We start from the raw sequence: 4,129 nt of genomic DNA, 5'->3' as shown, positions 1-4,129 counted from the left end.
TTAGTTTTACATGATGTACTTTTTTCATCATCATCTTCTCCCAATACGCTATCGGCTATAACAATTAGTGGTAACATACAAATATAGTCATTTTAGTTTACGAAATCGTTTTCTAAAAAATACATTAATAATTATACAAATATAAATAACTAAACGTATATGAATCTAATTGGAGTGGGAAACATTATTAAAATACATGAAATAATAGACAAACTAATCACAATTTCCCATTGGTTTCTTTAGCAGTTTGAATAAAAATATGCAACTAAGAGTGGATAGAAATATGAGTGAAGATACTTCGGCTTAAACAAAATACATGCCGCTTTTTTCAAAGCTCAGATTAAGGTAAACTATTTTTTAATCAAATTAAAATCCATCGTATACGAAAAAGCAAGGGCATGGTGTTTAATAAATTAATTTAAAAAATATGTAATACCCAAGATTTACAAATGTAGCATTCTTTATTAAATATGAATCATTTTAAACAACCTCAAAAGTGTAGGTACATATTATTAGAAAAAAAAATATTTACATCATGTGGACATGTAAAATAATTTATTCTAATAGGTTTCCAATGTTATAGAAATTGTTATATACAGGGAAATTTTTCATATATTTATCCCGTTGGATTCTGATTGATTTATTTAAATATTTTTATTTCGTATTGTACCTTAAACAATACAAAAAAATTTAACATGCATACGATGTTCACGAATATTTATCTATATTAATTATGGAATTATTTGATTTAAGTTATTAAATGTATTATTTTGTTAGTTTAACCATCAAAAACCCAGTTCATTCAACCCGAAAAATATCCATATAAAATTAAAACAATAAAAATATATTAGGAAATGATATATTTTTTTTGTCACTCAATGTAAAATATTATAATAGATTAGGATAAATAATTATTATCTGGCGATTCCGTAACCTTGAGTAGGTGGGTAAAACAGCAAATACGTATGTTCTGGTCACAAGGAAAAGCATGAATGTATTTACTATTTAATATGAAATATTTTACCCCATTAGAAATTATTAAACAACAATTTAAGCTACGAGTATTAAGTACCTACAAAGAGTTTTTAAACGATGTCAGAGCACAAGTTTTTCGGAAATTTAAAAATTTAGCAAAGCAGCTGCAATAGTTAGGTTTTTTCATGTATGCAATAATAATTATTTAGAACCCAACCCATCAACCTCGGTCGATCCAGTGCTGGATGAAGGCTTCCCTTATTTTATTCCATCTCTCTCGGTACCTACTTAGTTTTTCACTGGAAAGTATTTCCTCTGAACTTTATCAATTCATCAATAATGTAAGAAATATAAAAAATAAATTAGTGTAGAGCAGCAAAGCATGGGGGTTAGTTAATGGGAAACAAAAAAAAACACAACTTAAAATGATTAAATTTGGAAAAATAAGGAGTCTAATTTTGTCGCTTCCTCTGATGAAAACGCTTATCATTGGCTGCATACAACTTAACCCTTTAAATGCTTTTCAAATGCAAATTAACACGTTAATTACAAAATTAATTAAAAGGGCCCGTAAGCATTGGGTTAAATATTGATAAACGACCAATGAACGACCCCGATTGCATTATGAAATACAAAAACTATGAACGCGTCAAACCCATGTAAATTTCGCTAACATAATAATACGATAAATGGACAATTCGGTCAATTATGGTTGTCTCGATACAAAATTTAAAGTTTCATTACAAAAAACAATTGGCCAAGAATTTCAACCCTCGGTAGGACAGATATAGTATACCTATCTCGGTAGATACTTAGGTAGGGCACGTAGTTTTATTCACACTATTTTTACTATGTTATTTTTGTGCAATGTTTAACAAATTAATTAAGTCATTTATAGAGTAAAGATAATACATGTATTTAATGTGTTTCATTTAAAATTTTAAAAGATCCAGTGTGCGTTATAACTATTACGTTATTAACTCACTATATTTAGGCATGTACCTTAACTGTATTAAAATAATATGTACTGTATTAAAATAATATGTATGAACTTGCAAAAAAATAAATGTCTCCTTTTATAAATTAATACTACAGTAAATCTACATTCCAATGTAAAATAGCTTCCAATTTTTCGTTACAATCATAAAAACATTTTTTTTTCAAAATAATTATTGTCCCATAACGTGCGACAATGCAATAAATCTTACCCATTGCATTTCTTTGTTTACAATTTTATTGTTTTATCACCATTGATGCAAAAGGGTCTGTCTATTAGTTTATTCAATGCCAAATTCGTTGAAAACAGTATTGTCTTGAAAAAGGTTAGTTCTCAAATACGTTGTCTTACATTATTTACTTTATCACTATTTCAAAAAATCTTAAGTACATTATGTACGGGTCATAGAAAATTCAGTGGTTCTAAACCAGTAAAATTATTTTTTAATAAAAAAAAATATTTATGTTTTTGTAACTTTGTACCTATCAATTCATTTTCGTAAATTTTAAATCTAACCCGGAACGTAATAATATTAAGTATGACGCTTGAGGATTTTACTAGACGACTCGCTGTCCGTCGGATATTTTACGAACCGGTACGCCATTTTCGAGGTTTTAACGAACAGGAACGCCATCCTTGGAAATCCCACGAACAGGAACGGCGCTCCGGGGCGTTCCGTTCCATTCCGAGCGCTGGCAAATATTCAAATTATTCAAAATATTATGTTTTTGTACTTAATCCTTTACTTAGTAGGTATCTAGGTAATAAGGTTTTTACCCTTTCTTCGTGTATTAACTTATAATCTTTTTTTATTGTATTAATAAATAATAATAGTACAAAACTTAAATCAATTAGAATTTTAATTCAAACTCCATCAAGTACCCTCGGTCGATAGTATTGATTATGATGGTATATAATAGGCTCAACAATAGGTAATTTTCAAAACGCTTTCGATATAAAACAGTCCAGCTCCAAAAGAAGTAATAGTGGGAAAATAAATGTAGGTATAATGCAATATTACGTACTGATTTTATATTGATTTATTTACCCTTGTACGCCACTGTAATGAAAGATAAATACTCTCGCAGCAGGGTGCAGTTTCAAAAAAAGGCGTTTATGAATCCCCTTGAAAACCGTGTTTTCTCTTGGACAGCATTGTCGAAATATTGGCGCATTTGACACGCATTTAAAACGCAATCGGCTCGCAAATAAAACGCAAATAAAACGCAAACGTCGTTTGGCGGATGAATCCGAAACTTCGCTTTGCCGTGTGCGCGCAGCCTATGATAGCCAAAAATAAATTGTTTATACAAAGGCAGGTATTCATTTAACAAACTTCAATACAATTTGAGACAACAAATGTACATAACATTTTAAGTATGACTAAGGGCGGCACTTTCCTTTGGGACGTCACTGGAGATAATTATCAGTGGTACACAGATAGTAATAATACTAGATCAACACTAGCAATGATGGCAGAGTTTGTATATGTTTGAAAAAATACGCATAGTATGTACTACACTACATGTTCACGAGTCTTCCAATAATATTATCAATTTAAAAATAATTTATTTAGTTAAAAAAAAAATTCGCTGAGGACAGGATTCGAACCTGCGCGGGTAAAACCCATTGGATTTCAAGTCCAACTTCTTAACCACTCGGACACCTCAGCTGCTGATAACGCTCGCTATAAAACTCATCTAATTAATCACTTTCTAAATTACATTATGTGTGTCGAGTCATCGCGATTGTATACAAAATGATTGCACAAAACTGCTGATTAAATATATTTTTTTCAATGTACATACTGATATTATATCAATGCAGTATAATTTAAAATTATATTAATATAAATAATTATAACATTATATACCAGGGTTGGCGAACCTTTTTACTAACGCGTGCCAAAATTTCCCAAATATTATTTTTTTGGGGAGAAAATGAAAACAAAATCTTTACAATTGAGTTCATGAGATTCTATTTTTACCTAACCAATCTTTTTATTATTTGAATATATTTTTCCTTGTTTCAAAGTTTTCAAAGAGATCGCGGAAGCATTTTAACTAAAGTTTTTTCATATTATATTCCGCATCACTGAACGGTTTTCCATTTTTAGCAATTATGTTTGAGGCAAAATAGCAAACAGTTAGCAGCTGT

General features: G+C 29.8%; 1 non-coding gene across 1 annotated transcript; it reads right to left on the bottom strand.

Annotated features, from left to right (window-relative positions):
• Positions 1-3,562: 3,562 nt before the first annotated feature.
• Positions 3,563-3,644, bottom strand: TRNAS-UGA (transfer RNA serine (anticodon UGA)). Its single transcript has one exon. It is a non-coding gene; the product is annotated as a tRNA-Ser (tRNA).
• Positions 3,645-4,129: the final 485 nt, after the last annotated feature.

The sequence above is a fragment of the Rhyacophila brunnea genome, unplaced genomic scaffold (genome assembly GCF_057557595.1).
Source record: "Rhyacophila brunnea isolate RB1 unplaced genomic scaffold, BYU_Rbru_1.0 scaffold_21, whole genome shotgun sequence".
In the NCBI taxonomy this organism is placed as follows: Eukaryota; Metazoa; Arthropoda; class Insecta; order Trichoptera; family Rhyacophilidae; genus Rhyacophila; species Rhyacophila brunnea.
This window is presented reverse-complemented; position numbering and strand designations above follow the sequence as displayed.